This window comes from Oncorhynchus kisutch, linkage group LG23, assembly GCF_002021735.2.
Source record: "Oncorhynchus kisutch isolate 150728-3 linkage group LG23, Okis_V2, whole genome shotgun sequence".
In the NCBI taxonomy this organism is placed as follows: Eukaryota; Metazoa; Chordata; class Actinopteri; order Salmoniformes; family Salmonidae; genus Oncorhynchus; species Oncorhynchus kisutch.
In genome coordinates, this window is record NC_034196.2 from 7,043,473 (window position 1) to 7,062,751 (window position 19,279).

The window sequence follows — 19,279 nt, forward strand, 5'->3', positions numbered from 1 at the left end:
CTTGACAGCTTTACACACTCTTGGCATTCTCTGAACTAGCTTCATGAGGTAGTCACCTGGAATTCATTTCAATTAACAGTTGTGCCTTGTTAAAAGTGAATTTGTGGAATTTCTTTCCTTAACTTCTTATGGTATAGGGGACGGTTGCGTCCCACTTGGGCAAAAGACGGAAAATGCAGCGCAGCAATTTTTTATTTATTTCATGAAATCACACATGTAAGATACTCAATTAAATCTACACTCGTTGTGAATCCAGCCAACGTGTCATATTTTAAAAAGGCTTTTCGGCAAAAGCATAAGAAGCTATTATCTGATGCTAGCACAATAGTAAACAAAGAGGGTAGCATATTTCAACCCTGCACAAAACGCTACACAAAACGCAGAAATAAAATATAAAACATTCATTACCTTTGACGAGCGTCTTTTGTTGGCACTCCAATATGTCCCATAACATCACAATTGGTCCTTTTGTTCGATTAATTCCGTCCATATATATCCAAATGTCAATTTATAAAGCGCGTTTGATCCAGAAAAAACAGCTTCCAAAAAACACAACGTTACTACAAAATATTTCAAAAGTTGACTATGAACTTTGCCAAAATATTTCAAAATACTTTTGTAATACAACTTTAGGTATTTTTAAATAATCTATCAAATTGTAGACGGGTCGATCTGTGTTCAATACAGGAAGACAACAAACCAAGCTACTTTTCAAGTTTTGTGCAACTCTCAACAGTGTTACGCAGTTCCTAGATGGCCGTACTACTTCATTGCACAAATTAATAACCTCAACCAAATTCCAAAGACTGGTGACATCGAGTGGAAGCGGTAGGAACTGAAAACAAGTACCAAAGAAATAACGTTTCCCAATGAGAACTCACTGAACAGACAGAGACCTCAAAAAAAAAATCTGAACGGTTAGTCCTCTGGGTTTTGCTTGCTACATAAGTTCTGTTATACTCAGACACGATTCAAACAGTTTTAGAAACTTCAGAGTGTTTTCTATCCAAGTGAAAATGCTGCCGCTTATCTCAACATCAACTGTTCAGAGTAGACTGTGTGAGAAATGGTCACACTGCAATACATTTTAATAGAAAGTTAACAAAAATAGATAAGATCTTGCTAACATGGTAAGGAAAATACCTGTCTATTTGTGGAAAAAAACACCCTGATTAACTTTAGTCATATCCCAGTTGACCTATTTGCTTATGTCCTTGCCTACACCTAGCAAATTGTTTTTGAAATTATATGAGTAAAAATAATCAATTTTACTTGGAACGGTAAGCCAGACCAAATTAAATGGGCCTATTTATATAATGAATATGAATTCAGAGGGCAGAAATTATAAAAAAATTAGACCTCACTAAAAATATAAATATTAGACCTCTCACTAAAGGCTTCAGTCATACAAAAGTTGCACTTACATCTGAACTGGTTCTCTAGCACATTAGTTAAAATTGTTTAAAAGGCTAGGGCAGAATACTGCCCCCGTTGGTGAAATGCGTGCCCATAGTAAACTGACAAAAAAAAAAAAAATTGCTAATATATGCATATAATAAATATTATTGAATAGAAAACACTCTAAAGCTTCTAAAACCATTTAAATTATGTCTGTAAGTAAAGCAGAACTCTCAGGACACTCATTCTCCCAAACTCTCTCTTGTCATCCAAAAAGTTGGCCCAACTTTGACGTCATCGCCCCCACCCTTCCCAAGCACCTACAGTCCTGGGAACAGTTCCTATGCCTTCAGCGCCGTGTCCGCTTTCAATGGGGCTTCTCATTGTGTGCATCGCGCGCTCACGTTTCGGTCGCGCTCGCGCGCATTCTGCGCCTGTGGTGTCTTTCTTTCAAGATTGATTAAACGATGCGTGTGTTTCTCTTTGCCCTGAGAATTGCGGTGAAGCTATATAGCATGCTAACGCTGTGTTCTGAACCAAGTTTGACAAGTTTAGTCGACATATAATATGTAATTTCGACGTTTTGGTGCGAACTAACTTTACTTTTTGGCTGCATTTCAACCGAAATATGTCGTGTTTGATAACCGAAAGACACAGACTTCAAAACTAAAGCTGTTTTTGGTAAGTATAAACCCTTCCAGGTCTTCTGATGGAAGAACAGCAAAGGTAAGGGAACATTTATGTGTTAAATTTGGGTTTCTGTGGACTCCGAGATAGAGGAGCCAAAATGCTAATTCCTGAGCGCCGACTCACATTATAGCCTAGTGAACGAAATCTGTAAAGTTAAATAAATGTAACACAGCTGTTTTATTAAGAAGAAGTGTATCTTTCTAAGTATATGTAGAACATGTATATTTAGTCAACGTTTATGATGTGTATTTCTGTTATCTGGCAGAGTTACCATAATTTCTCCAGGCATTGTTGTAGCATTTTTTAGCCATGACCTTCTATGTAAACCGTGATTTATGGATATAATTAGCATATTATTGAAAAAAACATAAATGTACTGTATAACATGTCCTATTCCTGTCATCTGATGAAGATTTTCAAAAGGTTAGTGAATTATTTTACTTTTAATCCTGCTTTTGTGATTGCATCTATTGTTCTACAAAATGGCTATGTAAATTAGCCTATCTTTGGTGGTGGTTTGACATAAATATGTGCTATGTTTTCGCCGTAAAACATTTTAGAAATCTGACTTGGTGGCTAGATGAACAAGGTGTTTATCTTTCATTTGAGCTATTGGACTTGTTAATGTGTGGAGGTTAAATATTTCTAAGAATATTTTTTGCGTTCTGTGTGCTACTGTGTCAGTTGAGCAGTGGGGGGAGGTGCCCTAGCAGGACGTGTGGTGCCAAGTAGTTTTAAAGAATTGACTTTTTCCTCTTTATTCAGATTACAACTTCTCACTTTCGGTTATTTAAAAATGAAATCAGCTCCAAAATTAGGCTGTTTTTAAAACAAGCCATAGAAAGTTTTTGCAATTTCAGTTTAATCCACCAAAAAAGACAGAACAAATAATACAACAAATATTATGGTTAAACTCAAATACACTAATTGATCAACAACAACAAAAAATTGGGGGAAAGAATGTTTAAGGTATAATCTTTGTAAATTAAATCATAAATAGGACTGGTGGAGTTATGTCACACAGGCAGCTAACAAAAATATATGGAAATGTCTGTCTAAACAAAACTACAACCAACTAATTGCAGCATTACCAGAAAAATCGGAGAGGAAGGTAAAAGGGGAATAAAGTAAGGAACTTGTCTGTCTGCCCTGCATTAAAGACCAAAATTGGTAATAGAAGATTGTGCTAAATTAAAAAGTATACCAGTTTCATTTAAGGACTATATGTGCCATATAGATTGCAAAATAGTTGGGAAGAGATTTTTTTTATGTACCGATTCCATGGCATATGGTTTATGAGCTGATAGACCAAACGACGCCGGATTCATAACTTAGAATTTTCCTATTTAAATTATAGAAAATTCTTGCAACCAATATTATGTTATATATTGGGGATACAACCATCCCACCTCTGAAGATTTTCCTGCGAAGAGAGAATGATCAGATCATTTGATTTAGTACTCTCCATATGTAGCCTGTTTTTCATCGCAGGTTCAGGAATGGCTGAAGAATTGTAACATTTACCTGGAGCTAACTCTGCAAATAGCATTGCTGGCTGATTTGAAAAGTAATAGTCAATCGATCAATAATATAACACTTTTAGCAAATTTTTATCTTTAATTTTTGTGAAACATCACAGCACAGTGAACTTTTGTGAAACATCACAGCACAGTTGATAATATACGTGTTAAGAAATGCATGTGAGGGGTTGAGTGGAGCTGAAGAGTAAAATATACTGAGTCTGTAAAATGTATATACTGTTGATTCAGAACTTTGGTGAAACAGCACAGTTAAAAATATATGGTAAATAGAAATCAAAACTGGATGTTCTAGAAATAGATGGGAGGAGTTGAGGGTAGCTGAGTGATTGAAAACATTATTATGAGCCGTTCTCCCCTCAGGAGCATCCACTGCACTACATTTACTGAAAAATTGTTATATATAGACCCAAGATTGTTCTGCTATGGGGACAAAGGTTATATATTACTTTTTTCAGACATTGTAGTTGTTAAACCATGCCCTATAATTGATTAGTATGAATTATTAATTGGTCGTGGCTATGGGTCTATCTGTGATTGAAGTGTGTGTAGGGGCAGTGGTCACCAACTATTTTCCACACACCCATCACACATCTACCTCATATCTTCAGAGCTCCCCCTCATCGGACCATGAGGGTGTCAGACTCCGGACCCTTCATCAGCCATGATAGATTCTACGGCTGGCTCGGGTCAATTCGGCCCCACCTCCCATCAGTCCTCGAGGATTCTTCTAAACCACTCGAGGCAAAAGAAAAGCCGGACCTCCTCAGCCATTTCACCAGCTGTCGTCATAGGCAGCTCTATGGTGAGAAACTTCTCGGTTCCCTGGGAAAAAACCCTGTGCTATCCTGGAGCTCAAGTAAACGACATTACACAGCTGCTTCCTACCGTTCTATGACAGCTGCTGGGGGCTGACACTGTTGTAGTCTATGTGGGGTCAAACAACATTAGGAGAACTAGCTCGTAATATAAGGGCACAGGGCGAGACCCAGATGCAGACACGGGAGGCAGATGGTTCGAGTCTCTGATATGTATTACAATCCAAGGGGCAGGCAAGAGAATGGTTGTGGACAGGCAAAAGATCATAAGGTCAGAGTCCAGGAGGTACAGAGGGGAAGGCATGGGTTGAGGTCAAGGCAGGCAGTATGGTCAGGCAGGCAGTTGGATGCAGAACGCCTTCCAGAATCGGGACAAGAACTGAGGACCCCGATCTGAGACCATGTCGACCATGCCCCCGTCCATACCAAAAATGGATGATCAGCCCCTTCCAGCCAATGTCTACACTCCTGCAGAGCCATCTTAACAGCTAGGAGTTCCCAGTTCCCAACATCATAGTTCCTTTCTGCAGGGTTGAGTTGATGGGACATGAAGGCACAGGGATGAAGCCTTTGGTCCTGGATGGATAGCTGGGAAGCGTCAACCTCAACCACAAACTGATGAGTCGGGTCCAGATGGATGAGGATGGGGCAGTAGTGAATCGCTGCTTTAGATCCCCAAAAGCCTTGTCCGCTGCTGGAGACCATGCGAATGGTACCTTGGGAGAGGTGAGTGCAGAGAAGATGGCCGCCAGGTTGCTGTAGCCCCGAATGAAACAGCGGTAGAAATTAGCAAACCCCAGAAACCGTTGTAGCTGCACCCTGGATGTGGGTTGGGGCCAATCCACCACCACTCTCACCTTTTCCGGATCCATCTGAACATTCCCTTCAGCGATGATGTATCCAACAAAGGAGTTAGGGGAACGGTGGAACTCGCACTTCTCATCTTTTACAAACAACTGATTTTCCAGGAGGCGTTGAAGGACCTGTCAAACATGGAGAATGTGTTCCTGGGCAGAATGAGAGACAAAAACAAAACGATTCAACACGTCCAGGAGCACATCATTGACCAGGGTCTGGAAGATAGCGGGTACGTTTGTGAGTCCAAACGGCATGACCAGGTACTCAGTGTCCACTGGCAGTGTTGAAAGCAGTCTTCCACTTTTCTCCTTCACGTATCCACACAAGGTGGTAGGCATTCCGAAGGTCCAGTTTGGAAAAGATGGTAGCCCCCTGGAGATGTTCGAAAGTCGAGGAGAGGTAGAGGGTACCGATTTTTTTGATTGTAATGTCATTGAGGCCCCAGTAATCAATACATGGACACAGGGTCTTGTCTTTCTTCCCCATAAAGAAGAATCCTGAACCAGCAGGAGAGGCAGAAGGACGAACACTCCCAACAGCCAGAGAGTCCTTGATGTACTCCTCCATGGCCTTGGTCTCAGGACCAGACAGGAAATGCCGCCTGCTTCGAGGCAGTGTGGTGCCCGGGAGGAGGTCAATAGCAGAATCATAAGGATGATGTGGAGGAAGGGAGGTAGCACGAGCCTTGCTGAAAACCTCTTGGAGATCATGGTACTCTGTGGGAACGGCAGAGAGATCCGAGGCGGTACTCAAACCTGGAGGCAAACATTTTGGAGAAGGCTGCGCCGCCTTCAGGCAGTGTGAATGGCAGAACGGGCTCCAACCCAGGATTGACCCCCGTGATCCAGTTAATATCGGGGTTGTGCTTCTGGAGCCAAGAAAGTCCCAAAACAATATGAATGTGGGGAGACTCAATGAGGAGAAGTTGTATTGACTCACCGTGGTTTCCAGTTACCTGCATATTAATGAAACTGCTGTGCGTGACTCTTCCAATGGAGCGGCCATCCAGTGCCCTGGCATCCATGGGAACGGAGAGGAGTTGAGTAGGGATACTTAGTTCCGACACCAGGGTAGCGTCCATGAAACTCATCTGCCCCAGAGTCAATGAGCACCCGGAGAGACTGGTCACCCCACAGCAAGATCACATAAAAAATACATTTGGGTAATGGGAATTAGAGGGTTCCCAGTCATGCTCACCAGTGTACCCGTACCTACCAAGGATTCAGGTCTCTTCACTGGGCAGGTGACTATGTAATGCCCTACAGCACCACCATACAGACAACTATTGGAGCTTAGCCTGCGTGACCGTTTCTTAGGCACTAATCTAGCTCTTCCCAGTTGCATTTGCACCATTTTGTTGCTGAGTTGTCGTAGTACTGCTGCAAATTTACATTGTCCCAAGGCGTTGCCAGTCATAATGTAAGTAAGTTAATTTGTCCCTCTAACTCTTTTGAATACTCTACCAGTATTGGACTGTCTCTCCACAACAACACACCGGATTCCTGCCGTAATCCCTGGACCAGTACTTCTGATCTTCACAGCTAGCTTGCAGCTAGCTAGCTCACCGTGACACCCAGTACCGAAGCTATCCCTGAGGCCCACTTCCCGGCCTACTCAGCTGTTCACCCGAACCCCACTCATACACGGCTAGAGCCCGATACTCCACCGGATCCTTGCTGTAAATTCTGGACCTTGGCACCGGATCACCGCTGCTACTGATTGGCTATAGTGGCTAACGCCACTGCCACGAAGCTAGCCGTGAGCCAGGCGCATCTCCCGGCCAGCAAACTAAATTCTACAATACCTCTTTCGCCATCTGGCTTGGATTCTCTGTCGAAACGGCTCCCCGCCGCACCACCATGACTGGTCTGCCGACAAATACTCCCTCCGCTGTGCCTTCAACCGGCCTCCGTTGGAGGGCTACTAACTTTAAACGCCTTGTCGCCTGCTAGCGTAGTGGCAGGTTCCCTGTTCCATCTACTTCTTCCCCCTGGACACTATGATCACTTGGCTACATAGCCGATGCCTGCTGGACTGTCCATTAATCACGGTACTCCATTCTGTTTATTTATTTTGTCTGTCGGCCCCAGCCGCAAACTCAGGCTCTGTGTGTAGTTAATCCGACCCTCTCTGCCTAGTCATCACCATTTTACCTGCTGTTGTTGTGTTAGCTGATTAGCTGTTGTTGTCTCACCTGTTGTTTTAGCTAGCTCTCCCAATCAACACCTGCGATTACTTTATACCTCGCTGTATGTCTATCTCAAAAGTATATATATATATTTTTTACCTTTATTTAACTAGGCAAGTCAGTTAAGAACAAATTCTTATTTTCCCTAAATGACGGCCTAGGAACAGTGGGTTAACATCTATAAGTACCTAGGTGTCTGGCTAGACTGTAAACTCTCCTTCCAGACTCATATCAAACATCTCCAATCGAAAATCAAATCTAGAGTCGGCTTTCTATTCCGCAACAAAGCCTCCTTCACTCACGCCGCCAAACTTACCCTAGTAAAACTGACTATCCTACCGATCCTCGACTTTGGCGATGTCATCTACAAAATAGCTTCCAATACTCTACTCAGCAAACTGGATGCAGTTTATCACAGTGCTATCCGTTTTGTTACTAAAGCACCTTATACCACCCACCACTGCGACCTGTATGCTCTAGTCGGCTGGCCCTCGCTACATTTTTGTCGCAAGACCCACTGGCTCCAGGTCATCTACAAGTCCATGCTAGGTAAAGCTACACCTTATCTCAGTTCACTGGTCACGATGGCAACACCCACCCGTAGCACACGCTCCAGCAGGTGTATCTCACTGATCATCCCTAAAGCCAACACCTCATTTGGCCGCCTTTCCTTCCAGTTCTCTGCTGCCTGTGACTGGAACAAATTGCAAAAATCGCTGAAGTTGGAGACTTTTATTTATCTCCCTCACCAACTTTAAACTTCTGCTATCTGAGCAGCTAACCGATCGCTGCAGCTGTACATAGTCCATAGGTAAATAGCCCACCCAATTTACCTACCTCATCTCCATACTGTTTTTATTTATTTACATTTCTGCTCTTTTGCACACCAGTATCTCTACCTGCACATGACCATCTGATAATTTATCACTCCAGTGTTAATCTGCAAAATTGTAATTATTCGCTTACCACCTCATGCCTTTTGCACACAATGTATATAGACTCTTTTTTTCTACTGTGTTATTGACTTGTTTATTGTTTACTCCATGTGTAACTGTGTTGTTGTCTGTTCACACTGCTATGCTTTATCTTGGCCAGGTTTGAGTTGTAAATGAGAACTTGTTCTCAACTAGCCTACCTGGTTAAATAAAGGTGAAATAAAAAAATAAAAAAAATGATGCTGCAACCCCCGTGCTTCACGGTTGGGATGGTGTTCTTAAGCTTGCAAGCGTCCTACTTTTTCCTCCAAACATAACGATGGTTATTATGGCCAAACAGTTCTAGTTTTGTTTCATCAGACCAGAGGACATTTCTCCAAAAAGTACAATCTTTGTCCCCATGTGCATTTGCAAACCGTAGTCTGGCTTTTTTATGGCGGTTTTGGAGCAGTGACTTCTTCCTTGCTGAGCGGCCTTTCAGGTTATGTCGATGTAGGACTCATTTTACTGTGGATATATATACTTTTGCACCTGCCTTCTCCAGCATCTTCACAATGTCCTTTGTTGTTGTTCTGGGATTGATTTGCACTTTTCGCACCAAAGTACGTTCATCTCTAGGAGACAGAACGTGTCTCCTTCCTGAGCTGTATGACGGCTGCGTGGTTCCATGGTGTTTATACTTGTGTACTATTGTTTTTACAGATGAACGTGGTACTTTCAGGTGTTTGGAAATTGCTCCCAAGGATGAACCAGACTTATGTGGAGCTTGAGGTTTGAGGCAAAGCACAAACTCTTTAAGAACAACCTCAAAAACATCAAGAACAATACTTAGCCCCTTGCCAAAAAACATACATTTGCTATTAGCCATCACTGGTAGACATCACCATTGCAACATACTGATTTATGGACTGTTGAAAGCATTTTCCATGAGTGATCTTACTGGTGGTGAGGAGTTGGTAGCATCACTTCAGGTCACTATGCAGAAATCCATTTACTCTACCAGTTGGGTTAAGATGGATGGCACAGTGTACAGAGTGGGACTGTTAGTTTGCAGTAAGATGGAGCATGAAATGCCAGTCTTTTGTAAAATAACTAAGATCATTGTGGTGACTAATGTATACCTATTGCTGGACAAGTTGCATACTGATAATTTCAGTAAACATTACAATGCATTCATTGTATTTGATGGTGTTGATGACAAAGTTGTTGTCAAAGTTGATCATCTGAAATTTTATAAGCCTTTTGTCCTTCAAAGTGCTTATGGTGCTGATGAGAGCCTTTATGTTGTTCATTGTTTGACATGATTGAGTAATAGTCAGATTATTGACAACCAAAGAAAATTGCATACCTAGTTTTAGGACTTCCACTTGTGTTAAATAACAACTCTGAAAATACTCTTGTTCTCAAATAGTACATGTACTGACGCACCTGTGATGCACTGATTTAATTCTGATGTGCCCGTGATGCACTGTTTTCATTCTGATGCATCTGTGATGCACTGATTTCATTCCTATGCGCCTGTGATGCACTGATTTCATTCTGATGTGCCTGTGATGCACTGATTTCATTCTGATGTGCCTGTGATGCACTGATTTCATTCTGATGTGCCTGTGATGCACTGATTTCATTCTGATGCACCCTCTCATTGTGGCCTAAATAAATTAAACAAAACAGGGTCACTACTTTTGTAACAAATCCTTTTATTGCACCCCTTTAACTCACCTGCAACTTGCAGGCTTGATTTATGAGTGGGAGAGAACCAGACAAAATGTGTTTATTTCCTAGTGTGAATATTTAGCACTTCCTGGTGTCAATTCAGCTACAGGATGCATTCTCTTGAGTTGATCCTCAACACTGAAAGGTGTTGCTGCTTAATACTGAGGGTTTTTGAAAAAAACACTCCCATGGGTCATTTGGACAACACCTGAAGTGTTACCTTCAGAGTGTTTCAATATTAACACTGCAAAAAGTGTTAAATTAACACTGATGAGAGTGGACCTATATAAATTACCATGCATGGTTATGAATTAACACTTTCAAATTTGCTATGTAGTGTTACAGATTAGTTAAATTAATTAAACAACAGCCTACAAATATGTCTGACAACGAAATACTCGCAAGTAAATAAAAAAACTACTGAAGGGGTGCCAATAGTGTCAACGAACCACATTTATTTAAGCCTGAGTTTTCTGACAAAGAATTAAGGCCAGGGCCGTAACCAGGAATGAGTTTTAGGGGGGATGTAACCACTTGCTCCTAGTTAGTATAGTGATTAGTATTCACGCGGGAGACCGGGGTTCAATTCCCCGATGGGGAGGAAGGACTGCTTTTTTAGGCTATCTTAGGGTGTACAATGTCCCTAAGTCCACAAAGCAGAAAATATGCTTGGAATTCAAGCTTTCTGATACGATTTCCAGCCTGTGGGGTAATTTCAGTTTTGCAAGGCATTGGTTGTTCAGTGGTAGAATTCTCACATGCCACTAAGGAGGCCTGAGTTTGATTCCTGGCCAATGCAACAGCTTTTGAACATGGATTTTCGACAAGTATGCAAACCCCAAAGGAACAAATATGTGTTAGATTGCCAGGCTATACAGAAAGAAGAATTCTCAACTGCCTCTTGAAAAGTGAGTTTTCTTTCATTTACAGTTTGGACGTTTATTCATTGTCAGTAGACTTTTGTGAATTCATTGTAGATTTCCAGTGTGTGAGGTGATTTACTTTGTGCAAGGCTTTAGTTGTTAAATGCAAAACGAATATCCAACTAGTCAGTGTCAACTGTTTTGAGTTTGGCATTTGTGACAACAATGTCCTTGGATTTCCCAAAAACAACTTACCTTCTAACTACAATTGTGTGGCTTGTGAGCGGTACAGAGCAAATTACATGTACAAGTTTGTGAGAGTCTCAGCTTTCCATAGATGAGTCATAATAGTTTCTAGCTCTAACCATTCAGTCTCTACAGATGTTTCTGTTAGAAAGGTTAGCACCCAACACTCCAAATTTAGGATTAACACCCAACACACATTTTTTCACATGGCCGACCCACCGTCCTGTGCATAATAACTTGTCAGCACTATATCTACCAATTAAGTAACAATACGGTACGCCCGCTGAGGGAAGAGCCCTCATGGTCCTCCATCGCTTTTTACTATTATAGGGCAAACATGTAACCACTTGCTCCTCAAAAGGTTCTACAGCTGCACAATTGAGAGCATCCTGACGGGTTGCATCACTGCCTGGTATGGCAACTGCTCGGCCTCCGATCGCAAGGCACTACAGAGGGTAGTGTATACGGACCAGTACATCACTGGGGCCAAGCCTCCTGCAATCCAGGACCTCTATACCAGGCGGTGACATGAAGGCCCTAAAAACTGTCAATGATTCCAGCCACCCTAAAAATAGACTGTTCTCTCTGCTACCACACGAAAAGCGGTACCTGAGCACCAAGTCTAGATCCAAGAGGCTTCTAAACAGCTTCTACTCCCAAGCCATAAGACTCCTGGACATTTAATCAAATGGCTATCCAGAATATTTGCATTGCCCTCTCCCCCCCCCCCCTCTACGCTTCTGCTACTCTCTGTTATTATCTATGCATAGTCACTTTAATAACTCTACCTACATGTACATATTACCTCAATTACCTTGACTAACCGGTTCCCCCGTACATAGACTCTGTTCCGGTACTCCCTGTATTTAGCCGTGCTATTGTTATTTTATGGCTGCTCTTTTAATTATTTGTTACTTTTCTTTGTTACTTTTTTTGTATTAAAACTACATCGTTGGTTATGGGCTTCTAAGTAAGCATTTCGCTGTTATATTCGGCGCATGTGACAAATAACATTTCATTTGATTTCTAAACAACTATTTACTAAGTGTGCACTCATTCTCCGAGGCTTTTTAGTTGTTTTGGAGATGTCTGTAAAAACGTCAGGAGTTGCCGGACTGTTTTAAAATGGCTTTTTGTCCGGCATCTCGCCAACACACTGTTAGCAGCGTCTCTAGTTGCCTACTCAAATCAAATCAAATTGTATTGGTCACATGCACATGGTTAGCAGATGTTATTGCGAGTGTAGTGAAATGCTTTTAAATCCGTGCAGCAGTATCTAACAGGAATATCTAACAATTCCACAACAAAACCTTATACACACAATCTAGTAAAGAGATGGGATACGAATATATAAGTATAAAATATATGGATGAGCAGTGACAGAGCGGCTAAGATGCAATATATAGTAAAGAATAGATAGTGAAGGATACAGGAAACATTATATACATATGAGATGAGTAATGCGAGATATGTAAGCATTCTTAAAGTGGCATTATTAAAGTGACTAGTGTTCCATTTATTAAAGTGGCCAATGATATCAAGTCTGTAGGTAGGCAGCAGCCTCTCTGTGCTAGTGGTGGCTGTTTAACAATCTGATGGCCTTGAGATTGAAAAACAGCTTCTATCTCTCTGTCCCAGCTTTGATGCACCTGTATTGGCCTTCCTGTGACATCGGGTGTTGTAGGTGTCCTGGACGGCAGATAGTTTGCCCCCAGTGATGCGTTGTGAAGACCGCACCACCCTCTGGAGAGCCTTGCGATTGTGGGCGGTGCAGTTGTCGTACAAGATGGTGATAGAGCCCGACAGGATGCTCTCAATTGTGCACCTGTAAAAGTTACTGAGAGTTTTCGTGACAAGCCACATTTTTTCAGCCTCCTGAGGTTGAAGAGGCGCTGTTGCGCCTTCTTCAAACACACTATCTGTGTGAGTGGACCATTTCAGTTTCTCATGATATGTACACAGAGGAACTTAAAACTTTCCACCTGATCCACTGCTGTCCCGTCGATGTGGATGGGGGGGGGTGGTGCTCCCTTTGCTGTTTCCTGAAGTCCATGATGATCTCTTTTGTTTTGCTGACTGGAGTGAGAGGTTATTTTCCTGACACCACACTCTGAGGGCCCACAAATAGTAATGGACCACAGAGCTGAGCTTTATGGAAGAGTGGCCAGAAAATTGCATAATGAAAAGAATAAGCAAACACGTTTGGTGTTCGCCAAAAAGCATGTGGGAGACTCCCCTAAAATATGAAAGATGGTACTCTGGTTAGATTTTAGAAATTTAGCTTTTTGGCCATCAAGGAAAATGCTGTCTGGCGCAAACCCAACACCTCTCATCACCCCGGGAACACCATCCCCAGAGTGAAGCATGGTGGTGGCAGCATCAAGTTGTGGGAATGTTTTTCATCGGCAGGGACTGGGAAACTGGTCAGAATTGAAGGAATGATGGATGGTGCTAAATACAGGGATATTCTTGAGGGAAACCTGTTTGTCTTCCAGAGGTATGCGACTGGGACAGAGGTTCACCTTCCAGCAGGACAATGACCCTAAGCATACTGCTAAAGGAACACTTTAAGGGGAAACATTTAAATGTCTTGGAATGGCCTCATCAAATCCCAGACCTTAATCCAATTGAGAATCTGTGGTATGACTTAAAGATAGCAGTATACCAGCTAACCCATCCAACTTGAAGGAGCTGGAGCAGTTTTGCCACGTGGTAAAAATCCACGTGGCTAGATGTGCCAAGCTTATGGAGACATACCTCGAAACTTGCAGCTGTAATAGCTGCAAAAGGTGGCTCTACAATGTATTGACTTGGGGGTAAATAGAGTCCCTGGCGACGTAGTGTGTTACTGATGGTAGGCTTTGTTACTTTGGTCCCAGCTCTCTGCAGGTCATTCACTAGGTCCCCCCGTGTGGTTCTGGGATTTTTGCTCACCGTTCTTGTCATCATCTTGCGTGGAGCCCCAGATCGAGGGAGATTATCAGTGGTCTTGTATGTCTTCCATTTGCTAATAATTGCTCCCACAGTTGATTTCTTCAAACCAAGCTGCTTACCTATTGCAGATTCAGTCTTCCCAGCCTGGTGCAGGTCTACACTTTTCTTTCTGGTGTCCTTTGACAGCTCTTTGGTCTTGGTCATAGTGGAGTTTGGAGTGTGACTGTTTGAGGTTGTGGACAGGTGTCTCTTATACTGATAACAAGTTCAAACAGGTGCCATTAATACAGGTAACGAGTGGAGGACAGAGGAGACTCTTAAAGAAGTTACAGGTCTGTGAGAGCCAGAAATCTTGCTTGTTTGTAAGTGACCAAATACTTATTTTCCACCATAATTTACAAATAAATTCATAAAAAATCCTACAATGTGATTTTCTGGACTTTTTTTCCTCATTTTGTCTGTCATAGTTGAAGTGTACCTATGATGAAAATTACAGGCCTCTCTCATCTTTTTAAGTGGGAGAACTTGCACAATTGGTGGCTGACTAAATACTTTTTTGCCCCACTGTATGCATGCTCAAGTTTTCTGTTTTTGTCTTATTTCTTGCTTGTTTCACAATAAAAAATATTTTGCATTTTCAAAGTGGTAGGCATTTTGTGTAAATCAAATGATACAAACCCCCCAAAAATAAGGCAACAAAATAGGTATAATGCCAAGGGGAGTGAATACTTTTGCAAGCCACTGTAGGTATTCCTCTTGTCCAGATGGGATAGGGCAGTGTGATGGCGATTTCATTGTCTGTGGACCTTTTGGAGCGGCAAGCAAATTGAAATGGGTCTAGTGTGACAGGTAGGGTGGAGGTGATATGATCCTTGACTAGTCTCTCAAAACACTTCATGATGACAGAAGTGAGTGCTACGGGGCGATAGTCATTTAGTTCAGTTACCTTAGCTTTCTTGGGAATGGGAATAATGGTGGCCACCTTGAAGCATGTGGGGACAGCAGGCTGGGATAGGGATGTATGGAATATGTCCGTAAACACACCAGACAGCTGGTCTGCGCATGTTCGGAGGACAAGGCTAGGGATGCCGTCTGGGCCGGCAGCCTTGCGAGGGTTAACACGTTTAAATGTTTTACTCACGTCGGCCACGTCGGCCAGCCCACAGTCTTTGGTGGCGGGCCATGTCAGTGGCACTGTATTGTCCTCAATGGGAGCAATGAAGCTGTTTAGTTTGTCTGGGAGCAAGACATCGTGGTCCGCGACGGGGCTGGTTTTTCCTTTTGTAGTCCGTGATTGACTGTAGACCCTGCCACATACCTCTCGTGTCTGGGACTCTACTTTGTCTCTATACTGACGCTTAGCTTTATTTTTATTTTTTATTTTTATTTCACCTTTATTTAACCAGGTAGGCTAGTTGAGAACAAGTTCTCATTTGCAACTGCGACCTGGCCAAGATAAAGCATAGCAGTGTGAGCATACAACAAAGAGTTACACATGGAGTAAACAATTAACAAGTCAATAACACAGTAGAAAACGAAGGGGGGGGTCTATATACAATGTGTGCAAAAGGCATGAGGAGGTAGGCAAATAATTACAATTTTGCAGATTAACACTGGAGTGATAAAAGATCAGATGGTCATGTACAGGTAGAGATATTGGTGTGCAGAAGAGCAGAAAAGTAAATAAATAGAAACAGTACGGGGATGAGGTAGGTGAAAAGGGTGGGCTATTTACCAATAGACTATGTACAGCTGCAGCGATCGGTTAGCTGCTCAGATAGCTGATGTTTGAAGTTGGTGAGGGAGATAAAAGTCTCCAACTTCAGCGATTTTTGCAATTCGTTCCAGTCACAGGCAGCAGAGTACTGGAACGAAAGGCGGCCAAATGAGGTGTTGGCTTTAGGGATGATCAGTGAGATACACCTGCTGGAGCGCGTGCTACGGATGGGTGTTGCCATCGTGACCAGTGAGCTGAGATAAGGCGGAGCTTTACCTAGCATAGACTTGTAGATGACCTGGAGCCAGTGGGTCTGGCGACGAATATGTAGCGAGGGCCAGCCGACTAGAGCATACAAGTCGCAGTGGTGGGTAGTATAAGGTGCTTTAGTGACAAAACGGATGGCACTGTGATAGACTGCATCCAGTTTGCTGAGTAGAGTGTTGGAAGCCATTTTGTAGATGACATCGCCGAAGTCGAGGATCGGTAGGATAGTCAGTTTTACTAGGGTAAGCTTGGCGGCTTGAGTGAAGGAGGCTTTGTTGCGGAATAGAAAGCCGACTCTTGATTTGATTTTCGATTGGAGATGTTTGATATGAGTCTGGAAGGTTGTTTGATTGCCTTGCGGAGGGAATAGCTACACTGTTTGTATTCGGTCATGGTTCCGGTCACCTTGCCCTGAATAAAAGCAGTGGTTAACGCTTTCAGTTTTGTGTGAATGCTGCCATCAATCCAAGGTTTCTGGTTGGGGAATGTTTTAATTGAAGCTGTGGGTACAACATCACTGATGCACTTGCTAATAAACTCGCTCACTGAATCAGCATATTCATCAATGTTATTGTCCGACACTATGTGGACATTATCCCAGCCCACGTGATCAAAGCAATCTTGAAGCGTGGAATCCGATTGGTCGGACCAGCTTTGAACAGACCTGAACACGGGCGCTTCCTGTTTTGGTTTCTGTCTATAAGGCTGGGAGCAACACAATGGAATCGTGGTCAGAAAGGAGGGCAAGGGAAGGGCTTTATATGCATTGTTAAAATTCCCAGCTACAATAAATGCTGCCTCAGGATATGTGGTTTCCAGGTTTCCAGACAAATGAAGTTTTTTCAGGGCCGTCGATGTGTCTGCTTGGGGGGATATACACGACTGTGATTATGATCGAAGAGAATTCTCTTGGTAGATAATGCGATTGGCATTTGATTGTAAGGAATTCTAGGTCAGGTGAACAAAAGGACTTGAGTTCCTGTATGTTGCTATGATCACACCACGTATCGTTAATCCTAAGGCATACACACCCGCCCCTTCTTCTTACCAGAGAGATGTTTGTTTCTGTCGGTGCAATGCTGTACCGACTCTGATGACGTATCCCGAGTGAGCCATGTTTCCGTGAAACAAAGAACGTTACAATCTCTGTCTCTCTGGAAGGCAACCCTTGCTCGGATTTCGTCTACCTTCTTGTCAAGAGACTGGACATTGGTGAGTAGTATGCTCGGGAGCGGTGCGCAATGTGCCAATCTACGGAGCCTGACCAGAAAACCGCTCCGTCTGCCCCTTCTGCAGCGTCGTTGTTTTGGGTCGCAGGCTGGGATCCGATCCATTGTCCTGGTTGGTGGAACAAACAGAGGATCCGCTTCGGAAAAGTCGTATTTCTGGTCGTAATGTTGGTGAGTTGACATTGCTCTTATATCCAATAGTTCCTCCCGAGTATGTAATAAAACCTCATATTTCCTGGGGTAACAATGTAAGAAATAACACGTAAAAAAAACGAAATACTGCATTTTCCTCGGAACTCGAAGCGAGGTGGCCTTCTCTGTCGGTGCCTGAAGTTGCCACCATCCAACACGTACATACAACACGTACAGGCCTGGTAGAAGACATGTATTGTAACCAGTAAAAATGATTTCTAACTATTAGGAGAGACTTGACGTGTTTAACACGTGAAACATTTTCAACACATTTCTGATAGAAAATTATGTCTACCATCAAACTAATATAGGAATGATATGAGATATTATTTGTAGATTTTCAACCTTGCAATATTTATTTAATTGTGTATTAATTGTGAACATTGTGTATTAACAGATTAATATAATATTAGACTTTTCAGCATTATAATGTTCTTTAAATCATGTTTGAGGCATTCTCCAAGGTACAATTTGTACTTGACTGGTAGGAGACATGATTTGGAGAAATTCAGCTGTGAAAAAATATATAGGTAGGAGTGGTATACAGAAGAAAGCCATATTTGGTAAAAAAAACAAAGTCCATATGGCAAGAACAGCTCAAATAAGCAAAGAGAAACGACAGACTTTAAGACATTAGGTCAGTCAATATTCAGGTGCAGTCGCAAAAAACCTCAAGCGTTATGATGGAACAGGCTCTCATGAGGACCTCCACAGGAATGGAAAACCTGAAGCTAAAAACCTGGAAGACCCAGAGTTACCTCTGCTGCAGAGGACAAGTTCATTAGAGTTACCAGCCTCAGAAATTGCAGCCCAAATAAATGCTTCAGAGTTCAAGTATCAGACACACTCAACATCAACTGTTCAGAGGAGACTGTGTGAATCAAGCCTTTATGATAAAATTGCTGCAAAGAAACCACTACTAAAGGACACCAATAATAATAAGAGACTTGCTTGGGCCAAGAAGCACGAGCAATGGACATTAGACCAGTGGAAAGTTGTAATTTGGTCTGGAGTCCAAATTGGAGATTTTTGGTTCCAACAGTCGTGTCTTTGTGAGACGCGGTGTGGGTGAACAAATGATCATCACATGTGTATTTCTCACCTTAAAGCATGGAGCAGGAGGTGTTATGGTGTGGGTGTTTTTGTTGGTAACACTGTGATTTATTTAGAATACAAGGCACACTTATCCAGCATGGTTACCACAGCATTCTGCAGCGGTATGCCATCCCATGTGGTTTGGGCTTAGTGGGACTATCATTTGTTTTTTCAACAGGACAATGACCCAAAACACACCTCCAGGCTGTGTAAGGGCTATTTTACCAAGAAGGAAAGTGATGGAGTACTGCATCAGATGACCTGGCCTCCACAATCCCCGGACTTCAACGCAACTGAGACGGTTTGGGATGAGTCGGACCGCAGAGTGGAGGAAAAGCAGCCAACAAGTGCTAAGCATATAATGGAACTCTTCAAGACTGTCTAGTCCCAAGTTAACAAAGTAGGTGAAATTAGGGCAAGAGTTGCTTTCCAAAGAGATATCCGGGATTGTAACATATTTTGTTTCACGGAAACATGGCTAGCTGGGGACATGCTGTCGGAGTCAGCCAACGGTATTTTCAGTGCATCGCACCGACAGGAATAAACATCTCTCTGGTAAGAAGAAGGGTGGGGGTGTATGTTTCATGATTAACAA